Raw genomic sequence first — 13,383 nt, 5'->3', positions numbered from 1 at the left:
GCTGTTAAGAGCCTGTTAAGATTAACCACAGACACATGTTTTGAGCTTACAGTAGATCCCACTTGCAGTACAAAGACTCACTGGATTACATTAGATTGATAACACTCTTCTTGCTCCATGGATTGTACTAACCTCCCACCGCCAAGCTTGCAATCTCCGACACTGGCTTTGAGTCCTCCCGAAGGAAGGGGGTAGCTGTTTCTCTTGGGCACCACTGCAGTGCTGACATCAGTGAAGCTCCTTTTTCCAAAAGGGTGCTTTTAATGAAATTGGTAAAGCATTCCCAGTCATACCTTTATTTAAGTATGGTCTGACTGATAGATGATGGTAACTCATGGGTTATTTCTGAATGGGTAAGGTATTAGAAAGGAGAATGCTATTCATGTGGCTTATTATAGGATTTGATTTAATTTCAGGCTGAATCTTCTCTGTTGTAAAGCCAGGTGCTAAAGTAATGGCTATATATCAAATAAGTTGTAAAATATATTTAACAAAACCCTGCTTATTTTACATGGATTTTTTAATCAGACTATTTCTACTGGCAACCATATCCACAGAGTGGCTGCACAGTGCCTAGAGCTCCAGCAATAATCCAGCACCCAAATGCATTAGACGCACTAAAACCCACAGACACGATAAATTTGGAGTTTCTTCGGGTGACCACCCATTTTTCATCCAAGGAGTTCTATTCATTGAGGAACTCCAAAGAGCACTTTGTTATTTAAAACATTATTAAATTTTATTTAAAACATTTTAAGCATTATTTAATCATCATCAATTTTATGGACGGTTAGAAAGGAATCTGGAAAACTATGAATTCCACAGTGCAACTCTGTGAAGAGCAAACCTCAAATCTGACCCTCTCTGAGTACCATGAGACCATCCATTCTCATTTATTTGTAACTGAGTTTACTGCCTTGAAATGGGAACCACAAATTGTCCAGTGAGCTAATTAACATATTTTCTAGTTTCCATATAGCTCATGCTTCTCAGTATTTCCTGCAGAATTACCATTTTAATGAAGTTGTTTCCAACATACTGTTTCTTACACAAACAGTTGGTTAGAGGTAATGTTAGTTCTCCACTTTTCCAAGTCTAGTGTGCCCTGTATCGTCCCACTGCTAGAAAAAAAGGACGACCATACTTAAGGAATGTGAGACTTGATCCAGAAGAGCAAGAGCTATGCCACAGAGAAGAATCAGTGAACATGAGCTCTCAACGAAATGCTGTGACTGCAGGTCAAATATGATCCTGGGATGTACAAGACTACCAAGCAGGACTCCATGTGCCTATCTGTCACTGCTACAAACACTCCTGGAAAACTGTCTTCAGCCAGCTGTCCCCATTCAAGAACGATACTGATTATATTGAGGAAGGAATAAAGCTGTGAGAGGGAGTAAGGCTGGAGTGGAAGATTGCCAATTTACAGAGAGCGGCTCTGCAGGTAATTTGAAAATAGTCTAGAAGCATTTATGTACAGGAAAGCAGCATGACTGTGGAGGGCTCTTAGTCTAGCAATGACAGAACAAAAGCCCATGACTGGAAATTAAATAAATCTACATAAAAAATATTAACAGAGAGGACAGTTAATTATGAAACAACTTAACAAATTTCTACAGTAGTCCTTCTATCACCAGAGGGCTCTAAGTGAAGGGGGGTGGTGGTGGTGTGATGTTTCAATTAGCCTTTTTTCACAGAGTCAAGAATTAATGCAGAAAAGTCAGCCTGAGCTACACAGCAGGTCAGTCAAACTGAGTATCGTGCCTCAGGTGACTCTTCCTCACCTTATAAATCAATGTATCAGTGACTAAGAGGATGAGGCACAAGCAGTATTGGAAAGAAACCTCCAGAGAGAGGTTTCACCCGGAGAGAAGGTGAATGGACAAACAAAGGCTCTTTGGAGCCAACACTAACATGAACTGTGCACCTTAATGGCCCTGGGAAACAAGCTTCCTTGGGAAAAGGTCTTCAGCAGCCTGCAGCAACCTCTGCTGCAGAGGTTCCCAAACTGCTGTCCAACTGAACGCCTGCCAACAGCAAGCATGGACCTGGCTTAGATGATGTTCTCACTGCTTTTTGTTTCCAGCTGTTAAATTCCAGTAAGAAACATGTAAGATAATTCAAATATTTTACTCACTGTTTTTCCCGTAAGCAATTGCTCTAGTTGCACAGGGTCTTGAAAGATTAAAAACTAGAGATGAATTTGATCCCTCTACTGTAATACAGTCCACCCTAAAGAAAATATTTAAGAGTTCCCATGTATTTACTTTAGCTGAAAACTGGGAGGTAAGCTTTGATGCAAATGCCCACCACAATGGGAACTCAATGTTTGACTGATATCTGCAAATACTAGTATCATTGCTACGAAGATGAAGCGTGACAGTGTGCTAGCCAAGCTGCAGGTTAACATAAACAGCACGAAAGGCAGAAATGTCAGCATGGAAGTGAACACACTGAATTCTGCAAATCAGAAAGGAAAGTCAAGATAAACTCTTCTGTTCTTTTACGTCAAAAATCTATAGCATCTTTAGCAACAAATAAACTTGCCGGCAAGAACAGACAAATATAACCCCTGGTACTCAGCAGCCAGAGCACTGCTTCCCATTCTCAAAGGAAACTGCCAGTTTCTTCTGTCCCCTTCAGCTTCTCGCCCCTCAGTAATACCCTTGGTATTCAAACCTGTGCAAAGATCTATTACCAACTCAGGATAGCTGAACACCTCTTTGTGAGTTACAGTTCCCAAAGAGAGAGGACAAGATGAGACATGCCATCCCCGGAGAGAGAACTAGAAAGCCATCCTTCCACATACCGATTTCAAACTAAGGAACAACTGCCACTCTAACCTGCTATTAAGGATTATACAACAGTAGCTCTTTTGGCAGCAGGTCACAGTGTTGCAAAACAATGATGCTTTTCATTAGATTCCACTGTGTTTCAGGAAGCAAATACAGACTTAACGGGCCTTTCCAGAAGTGCGGCAGCAACTGACAAAGTATTTGAGATGCACAACTCTGATCAGTAGCACAGTCATTCTGAAAGCATGCGACTGGGTCAGCTTGGATAACACAAACAGCCAAAAGTCCTCTTTATCTTCTAAACACTGAAGGTGAGGGAGGACATTTTATTGGCTTTCCTTACTGACTGTGCTTACTGGTAAAAAACCCTCTTGTCTCTGAAGATCACATCCCTGCTTCATTAATATTTTATAGAAAAAGCAAAGATACTGAGAGCTTATTCTGGCTTTTTTCTAATCTTTGAAGGTAAAGGGAAGAATAAGGATGGTTTTTTAGAGACACTTGAACCCTCTTCCATGCTGGATGGGCCCTCTCTACATGTTTATGGGCTACATAAACAGATGGGACAGCAGAATCAGCATCTGAACCATCTCTGTAGGCTGGAAACATGAGTTCACATCTCCTGCCAGCCTTGGCTGAAAGCGGTCCCTGCTCAGCCCAGGTGCAGATAGCCAGCTGGCTAGTCAGCATGAGTCCCAGGGCTCTGGACACAACACTTGCCAAGGGACGTGCTGCTGAGTAAAGAAGCTGGCATACTTGAACAGGGGAACACTGGCTCCTCCTTCAAAAAAAAAAAGTTACTGAAAATAAACACTGAGATCAACAGCTGAAGACGATCCGGTAATTCTGAGAGCTGATCTGTCAAAACCAGCGACAACTCTTTTTTTTCCTTGCTAAGAGTTTTCTTCTCCAGCACCATTCCCTTCTCCTCCCACCTTCTTTAAGGAAAAAGCTCACCAAATGCTCATTGGTCTCTCTCCCTTTTGAGATCTTACCCACTAATAACAGACAGATCATTGACAAATAAACCTATCTTTTCAAAAGAAGAAGGGTGAGTTGAGGACTATGGAACTAAGCCAGACACAGGAGAGAAAGCCTTAATACCCAGCAAGGCCACAGACTTGATATGCAAAACTCAACCAGTTTTCAACTTGCTGTTTGTCCACAAAACATAAACAAGATAAAATAATGGTACTCCTCAGCCATATCAGGCACTGTGAAGATAAATACAGAAATAATTTAGTTAAGAGAATCTTGATTCTCAGTTATCCTAACATACAGGGCTCCAGACACATACCAGCCTACTACAGAATTCATGGGCTTCCTACTTTTGTCTTTAATAATGGTTACCTATCCCTTTTCCAAGAAGCCTTCCCTGAGGCTGATCTAGCCTCTCAGGTGAGAACAGCAAGAGCCTTCTGCATCCAGGCTCAGCTCATCAAAATCACTCCTGGGCTGGCTCTAACACTCTCCTGAAATGCTCACAAAGGCCAGAAGTACAACTATCTCTTTCTCTATGTTCCTCCTAGTTCAGTAACCACAGGTACCCCTCACCTGAGCCGCACAGAAATCCTTTCTCCCCAAACCAGAGGTTGGACATGTGCTTACCACTCATCGCAGAGATCAGAAAGGTGCATACCCAAACCTTTCCTGCACTGTTCTTAGCAAGCAGCCCCACACAGCAGCTCCTTGCCGATGAGAATCAAGATACATGGACCTACCAACCGAGCAAGCACAAAGGTGAAAAAACAGGGAACGTCAAGTCTGTAGGTGTTTTGAAGTGCTCTTACAGTGTGAAGTTCCCCTCCACATAAAGAGCACAACCCATTCCTTTTCTGACCTGTTTTTTTAATCAGAGCCAAACATAGTAATTATAGTCTGCCTGATTACAAAAGAAATTACAAATCTATCCTTAGGGCACAATAGTGTCCCCATGTAGATGTTATCAGCCCCCAAATCTCATTTAATCTTGACAGATGTGTAGAACCAAGGAAACTCTATAAGTAAATTAATTTTATGAATACCTTCTCTGCAGTACTCCCATGCTCTTCCAAAAGTCTGCTAATTCATACAGTATTTCTTAGGCAACTTAAGTAACTTAATTCATCTGTAAAATAACTGAACATCTAGGATGACTTTGAACTTCTGCTAAGTCTCTGGCTTCTCTTTGATAACCTAACTGTCTCAGCTTTATCAATTGATACCAAAGGCCTAGATTATAACATTTTCCAACTGTACCAACTTTTTTTCTTCAGAAACTTCTTACTACCTCATCCAAACAAAACACAAACCACTAAGTTTATTTGGGGAAAACAAAGTCATCTTTCCATGGTCCCTTCAGTTCACTGTTTTTTAATATGTTAAATCAATCCTACTGACATAGGAGACTGTTCCCCAGCAGGAGCTGAGGAGGACACACATAGCGCTCTCTCTGTACTTGTCTCAGCATATATGGTACTCAGAAGGAACATGGATGAAGTGCCAGACCTACTTCATCAGCTGTAACCTGGAAGAAACCTGTCAGCCTGAAGGGTGAGAGAACATTAACAAACAACTATGAAGGCATCGTCAGCAGGTCCCTGTTATCCCAAAACCAGAGCTGAGAGTTTCCGACACTGAACCCTCCCTCTGGCTGGGACTTCTCTCTTCAGGGAACCTCAAGTATCTTGGCAGTGTAGACTTGAAGACTCATTCAACAGCGCAGTCTTGTGCTCCTGCTGCAGGTGAGTGAACAGCTTGAATCCCCTAGGTTCTGAGACACCTTTAAAAACGTTTGTCCCAAGCAGAGTAGTACGACAGCCCTGATTCAGAGAAGGACTTCTTTTTCAGCATGTTACCTGACCTACAGTAGCCGCTATAAAAATAGCTGACCATGCACCCAGCCAGCACAAAGCCTCCTGTGCAGCCACAGAAATGCCTCCTTCTAATTGCTTTCAAAACAGCAACTGAAAAAAATCCCAGCCTGGCTCTGAGCGTCACAACAAGGGAAGACAGTTCTCTACATGTCCTAACCTTTCCAATATTTGTTCTTGACCCCACCAGCACACATCGATTTATGAGGACGGAAAGTGCTTTTTATTACTGTCTTTGTTAATGTCTACTCACTACATGTCTGTGAGGAAAAATGAGTGGTAGATGAGTAAAACATTGTTAGTTTTTCATCATCTGTTCCCTCCTGATTGCTCAAGTTTAGCAAGCAGAGTTTTTTGGCCTCGGCTCATAAAACTGCCAGTGCAATATTGCAAGAGAAGTTAAAATACATGTAAAACAAGAGGTTAAGAATTTACCTAACCTATTATCACATGAAAAAAAAATAGGAGAGGTTAGATTACACATGTGTTTTTAACAAACTCTTAGAAAGACTACAGCGTTATTTCTCTGGATCAGAAGTGAAAAAGTCCCCAAATTATTGATGGATATTTCATCCCAGATCACAGCAAGTAAAGCTCTTTCCAATTTGTATAAAATTTGCTCATAAAATATCACACACATCTCTGCAGATGATTCCAGCAATGACATTTTTTAACATACTCACTCTCTATAAAATCATCCCATTTCAACACCACTATAAGGAGGGCACTAATAAACACCAGAATATGTGCAAGACACATTCTGCTCAGGATGTCTGCAGTCACCAAGTGGTTAATGGTACGGGCAAACTAATGCCTTCTAGAGGCTCAATTCGTATTATTAACTAAAAAGGACTTAGCAGAAGATCGTCTGGTATGCTAGTCACTGCTTAGCAGTGACACTTTTGAGTAGAGCAAGGGTTTTGAAGAACAGAGAAAAGGGGGTTTGTGTCTACTTACTTGAACCACTTACAGCTTTATGTAGCAAATGCTCGTTTTTATCATTCTTCCCTAGCAGAGCTCTATCCACCCCTGTCAGCTGCAGCCCTGCTTTTGATTACAGGTGGAAAAGGTCTGCTGAACACTTCTCCCTTCAGAGAGACCCTGTTCATGTGTTTGTATTTCCCTTTAGGCAATGTTTTATTTTCCTTTTTTTAACAAAGGGAAGTGATGTGGAAATGCAGCATGCCAAAACACCAAAAGACTCAAAACAGGGGCTGCCTTGCTGACCTGCCCTTAAACATCACCGGTGCACCAACTGATGCTTGTGACATGAAGTGGAAAATGAAATCCGACTCCTGCCTCAGTTTCCAGACAGCAGAACTAACAGATGATTTACCAGTCTGGCTTGCTTCTATGTTAAATTCCTCTTTCCAGCTTCACTCGGCCACTTGTATTCAGTGATGGGAAAGCTACAGGAACTGAACAGGAAGAGCAGTTTCCAGAGCCAGCCTCAAGCTAACTGGTGCTCAGAGCACCTGCAATTTTTGTTCAACTGATCAGTTTTTTCTGTAGGGAATGAACTCATCCCAACCTAAAGGCACACAGAGAATAACATTATAAAAGTAGAACTGAACAAGCAATGAAAAAGAAACAACTATGCAGCTATTATGGGTATCTGTTCTTAAAAGGTCTCAGTGAACTCTGCATAGGATGGCAGAAACTACATGATTTAACCAGGACACTCGGGACCAAATCTTGCAGCCCTTTCCTGTGACTTCAAAGGCCATGTATGTCTTTGCATAGTCTTGAAATGGAATTGCTTTGTAATATCCAAAAAGGTGACTTGAAAAGATCAGAAAGAAACATTTGAAATACCTTTGCCAACATGTTTAGCTCTTCCTTTGGGGGAAAAGAAAAGGTATCTCAGAGAAAGCAAAGGAACTCAACAATTAAAAAGATTATTTATTTTTAATTGCAACTGGTTCTATTTATTCACTTCCAAAATTACCTAAGCAGCCTGCTGTTTACTAGCACTTACTTTTAGATGTTATTATTGGTAATTGCTGCGTTATGATTACAAAGCACTGGCATAAATCTCACTCAGCACCTCTTTGGGTTTCTGAGGGCAGAACATTCACATGCTCTTCTCTGACCCCATGTCCCTAATTATTCACCATGCATGCCTATGTGCAACTCATCACCAACTGAACCAACCCAAACACCAGCTAAATTCAGCTGGTCTAGAGATTTTAGTATGCTTTATGCTAAACCATCGGTCTTCTCTCTTTTGAATTTACCTTCCTTCCTTGGTTATTTTAGAAGCCAATTAGAAAGTTTCTCTTGTTATATGCCATGGCCAGATGCACTACATCTGACGCAAATGCCAAGAGGAGCACAGTCCAAGTAGTAAAGTATGAGTTGATTCCCACCCACAGCTACCATTCTCCGAAGGAGATAAGGAATACTGATTTCAGCAGCACACACTGCCTGAACAGCTAAACGCTTCCTCCTGAGCCTAGCGCACACAGCTGGGATGCAGCTGTTGCTACCGCAGCAGTGCAGGCAGCAGCTACTGCCAGGGGAAAGACAGCAGCTCGCACAAGGGGCAACCCACCCAGAAGGTCCCACAGTCCAGACCTGGCCACCACCGACTGCCAAAGCTGGACCACCCCCGTTGGAAAGTATTTTGGGGAAGTGTACCTTCCTGGAGGGTTCAGCAAGAATTTGCTTCCTGAAAATCTAGCAAGAATGTATCTTAAGTGTTTTACGTATTATGCCAATGTTAACAGGGAGAACTACAAGGCCTGGGTCAAAGCCAGCTAATCCAAAGGCCTGTTCTTAAGTAAACAGTGGAAAACCACTCTACTGCAGAGCCTCGCACAGAAACCCGTACAGGAAATCTCTGTTTTACCCTTTCCTCTGAACCAATTGTGCCAAGCAAGGTTAAATGATCATCCTGTAGTAAGCATATATGCAAAATAGTAAGTCTTTGTTCGAAAATATCTGGAAGGCAGCTGGGAGCTGTGAAAACTCTGTAACTACATTAAGCTAAGTTTGGAACGCATAATGACTTCAAGGAACCTTTGTTTCTAAATAAATCACTTGTGGTGAAAAGAGCCAGAATGGTAGTTTTGGAGACTGAAACTGCCTTCTTATTTACAGGATGGATACAATACAAGCAGTACTAGAGTACACTGTTCCCACACATCTGTTTCTACTAACTTATTTCACTTTGGAGCCACCCTCAAATCTCAGAAGAATCACATCTCCTTGGGCCACCCTTTCTTCTTCCATCCACCTACAGAAGCTGTGCCCACACGTCCTTTAATTTCAAAAGAGAAACCAACAGGTTGCTCACGTCCCAGCATCATTTCTGTCGGTATCTCATTACTGTGACTCCTGCTCTCCACATTGAATGGGCTCAGACCTTTGCAGAATTTAAAGCAGTTTTAGCTGGTATGATGCACAGGGTAAGAACCCACTTATTTTCTTGCTTATGTGTTAAGAGAAGGTAGCATGCAGATAATCACAGTGGGGTTTCCAACCGCCCCAGTTCAGTCAGAACTTTCTTTCTAACGAAACTACTAAAAAAGGGCTAGCTGTGCTGGTAAACCCCGCAGCAGGTATTCACACCCAGAGGATGATAAGCTAAAGTCACCAGCAAGCAACAAGTTTAGCCTCTACCATTCTGTACCAGACTTGAAAAAGTGATAGGACTGAGAGGGCTGGCACACAGCCATTCACTACTCCTACGTTTGGGGACCCAACTGTCCGGGAAGTAACAGCAAATCTGCTTTTGACCTTATAGTAAGGTGCATATACTGTTACACATTCAGGTAGTAGTAAGATTCGACATAGACTGCTGTGGGGTGTTTTGGGCTGAATTACTCAGGGACCCTTCTTGATCTCATGCTGTCATATAAAAAATGTATTTCTCCCAATATGGCTTCATACAGGCAGGTGCCCCAAGCACCTTTTTAGCCCTGCTAACATGTGCATGGGACTTAATGACTATGCTTATGTAGGTGGGTTTAGATTATCAATTGCTTACAGCAGCTACCTTAAATACCTACGCAATTTTTTCCAGATGTTGCTTAAGGTCTATTTACCGTACATTAAGTTCTATTTATTGTACATGCTGGATTCTCTCTGTGGTTGTGTTAAGAAAGCCAACCCATGTATACATGCTCTCTATATAGAGTACACAGTCCAAGGTTCTAGGAACCATTCCAGTTAAGGAGACATAATGATTAAAAAGCAAAATACAGCTCATTGCTATGAGCATCATAACCATGACACATAATAATAATTTCTTTAGTAGCATAAACCAGACGTTTTACAACAGGAAATATTTATATGAATGTGCACTTTGAAGATACTCAAAGAATAAGATATGCTTCAGCACAGAATAGCCAACTTTTGAAGACTCAGATCACGGCCATTTCAAATATAATTTCAAATTATATTTGTGCCGCTGACACTATAAATAAAATTTTAAAACTAGATACAGTACAGACAATAAATGAAGAATTCCCATGCGCTGACTTGGTAACATATCTCATCCCAAACACATCCCAAAGAGCGAGACGAGGCTTCCATTCCCGGGCACATTCTGTTCACTTTTCTGTCCTATTATTCTCACTGCTAAAAAAGCCACAGCTGTTTTATATCAGGACACCCAGCATTCGTGAGCCACCCTGAGGCAAGGACACGGCGCAGAGCAGGCACTGCGAACTCATCCCAAGGTACATCACTCAGGCTGTCCTCTGCTGACTTATTGCGCTGTCCTCAGTTTCCCTTGGGGTAGAGCATAAGTGCCTTGCTCTCTTCATGGGTTTACGCTGGATGGCATATGAGCACTCCTTATCCTGAGGTGATGAGTTACTGAGGTGTTCTTTTTAAAGGAGTGAAGACAAGGCACAGCCCTGCCAAACAGCAAGCCAGTTCCTATGACAACTTTCCACTGCAGCCTGGCTGGAGACCATTAATCCACCTTCCCCAGGCCAAGCAGCTTCGACATGGTAACTTTACTTTGGGTCATCACAGACCTCTGTAGGATTTTCACCAGTGGCTGAGCAACAGCAGGTTGCATGATACTGAACCACCCAGATCCACAGCACTCCCTAATTTCAAATTCCTACAAAAGAATGGGTTCGCTCAGTGCGACTGCATGACCTCGCTTCTGTCTCTTGCCCAAGATTTTCAGGGCAGAGCTGCAGCCAACCCTTATTCCTGCACCTCCTTGTGAGTCAATATCTACAATTTCTGTAGGATTCAAAGGTTGCAGATCAGCTCAGTTTGTCCTGGAGCACCGCAAACCTACTCTGCAGCCAGCCTGGGACCATCCCCAGGTAACAGCTCATGCTACAAGCTAAGCATCCATCTATCAGTTTCTAAGTGAAGCATTATTTTATTAAGCTGAACTGCAAATAACAGGTATGATGTGAGCAAATAAACCTACACGCTTTTTCAATAAGCATCAGTTAAACACTATTTTAATAGCTTGCTTCCCTTTTACTTTAGATGCAAAAATAATATACTTGGATATTTTTAAAGGAAATAAACCACTCCTTTCAATGTTTCCCCAAAGAGTACAATACTGCAGTGTTTACCAGTAAACACCACACTAAGGTTTCTGTTTTCTCAAAAACAAACATTCCCCTGGAAGTTAAAAAAGTCCAGGATAAATATTTCTAGTGATTTTAGGAAGGGTCTATTAAGTTTCAATTCGAGCTGTATTAGCAATCAAATACGACAAGGAGTAGCAAATCAAGAGGGTGTGTGTGTTACTATTATTATTGTTATTAAAAATTGCCTACAAACTGGAAACTTGCCTGGGAAAATTTTAGCTTGCATCTGATTTTTGCTAGCGTATATCCTAGAAACAACATATAACACTAATGCTACCGATGCAAATATACTAACAGGCTGTTAATTTCAAACCTCAGCTGAAAACATTTCTCCCATTCTTACAATTTTTCTCCCCATTTATCTCTGCGATTGTACTTAATTCAATGGAGCATTTTAAATGTAATTCGGTGGTGCATTTTGCCATACAATTTGTTTGAATAACGCTATACAGAGTAAAGGTTGTATTGTACTATATAATGAAACTACGTCTATGCTTGAACAAACTCCAACTGCTGTTAATCAAACCAGCAAGTTCCTGAATGATCTTTTGGGCTCTGGACTAATGGCAATAGATTATTTTAAATAGCAGTTCTACTCTAAAATATGTTTAGGCTGACATGGGCTGACAAGGACTGTGACAGACTTCCACAGCTAAGCTGATTGGTTCACAAGTAAAACACCAGGGTTTTTCCTCACTGCTAGAACTACAAACTCAGCACAGGATCAAAATGTAGTTTTGAGTTTTGTTTCTGGTTTTCAGTAAAACCACATAGCACCTGAAAGGACCTGAAAATGTTCATATTTTCGATTTACACACTAGTGACAAACAGGTATATGGATCAATACAATATATTTCAGATAGTGACAAAATGTTACTCTAAACTGACGCAGAGGATCATTTGGATGGGTAAGAGGGGGACGCTTCTAAGTGACTACTTAGAAAGCATTTTGCAACCTTTAAGGTTCAAATGGTAAATCTTCCAGAGCTAAAAAAAAAAATAATCTTTTAAAACATGAGTGATTATGCCTTGGGAGGAATGTTCTCAAGACCACGTCAGAGAGGATCCTTGGTATCCAGCTTGGCAGCCTTTAGAAACACTAGCAAGGGAATAAACTTGAGGGTTTCATAATCTCAGTGGTTCCAGGAATTTTTAAAACTGCCTGTGCTACGAGAAACAGTACTGCCCTATTAAGTCATCTAGTCTATCAGAAACCAGTGCAGGTTTGTTTCCGCCATATATTTTGCAACATTACTTTTGGCACAAAAGGAGGGATTAAAAAAAAAAAAGCATAAGCAAAATGCAGGCAAAGCAGTTTTGCGTTGTCCTTATTTATTTATTTATCCGGTGCCTCGCTCCCGGCTTTAGGTTATCAGCTCAAGCCTGATGCGGCCGGATTGCCAAGAGCCACTCAAACGCAACAGAGCAGTGACAATGAACCCTCCTCGCCCTGATGCAAGGCTGTCCGGGAAGCGTTCTGCCCAGCGCCGGGATCGGGCTTGCTTTCCTCAGCGAAGAGGATCGCCTCTAACCACCTCCCCAGCCGGGCTGGCGGCTACCCCGGGGGGGGAAGCTGCGGGCTGAGAGGTGCCGCCGGGACCCCTCCACGTCCACGTGGGACGGAAGGCGGAAAAGAACACGCCGGGTGGGTGCTGGCCCCAAACCTCAGAAACGCCTTCCCGAGGGCTCCTTCTCCTCACGCCGCGCCTCGGACGGACGGCGAAGAGGCGGGAGAGCGCTCCCCGCGCCGGGGCGGCAGCCAAACAGCCACCCTGCCCCGGGGAGAGGGGGGCAGCTCCGGGGCGCACCCCGCCGGCCACCGGGCCGGGGCAGCCTGCGGCTGGGAGGGAGCAGCTCGGGGGCCGGTGGGGACGGGAAGGGCTCGGGGGTTCACCCCGCCCCGGGGACGGGAGAGGGGGCCCGTACGGCATGGGCTGAGGGAGCCCGGCGGCCGCCCTGCTTGGGACGGGATGGGGAGGCAACAGGGGCTGCCGGGGCACGGCGGCCGGGCAGGGGAAGGGGGCCAGCCGGGCCCCGGGGAAGCGGCGGAGCCGGCGGGCGCTGCCTCCGAGGGATCCCCTCACCGGCAGAAGGGGAAATGCCGCCGGCGGGCACCCGCGCTCCGCTCCACTCCCTGCCCCTCCCCTCCCCTCCTCTCCTCTCCTC

The 13,383-nt window shown here is 43.4% G+C and overlaps 1 protein-coding gene across 1 annotated transcript in view; it reads right to left on the bottom strand.

The window, feature by feature from the left end:
• The window catches only part of NT5C2 (5'-nucleotidase, cytosolic II), a 63,600-nt gene that overhangs the window by 49,981 nt on the left and 236 nt on the right, over positions 1 to 13,383 (bottom strand). The gene's annotated exons all lie outside the window — the stretch shown is intronic.

This window comes from Haliaeetus leucocephalus, unplaced genomic scaffold, assembly GCF_000737465.1.
Source record: "Haliaeetus leucocephalus isolate CR32 unplaced genomic scaffold, Haliaeetus_leucocephalus-4.0 Scaffold184, whole genome shotgun sequence".
Lineage (NCBI taxonomy): Eukaryota > Metazoa > Chordata > Aves > Accipitriformes > Accipitridae > Haliaeetus > Haliaeetus leucocephalus.
The sequence above is the reverse complement of the archived record's forward strand: the minus strand, read 5'-3'. Positions and strand labels throughout refer to the sequence as shown.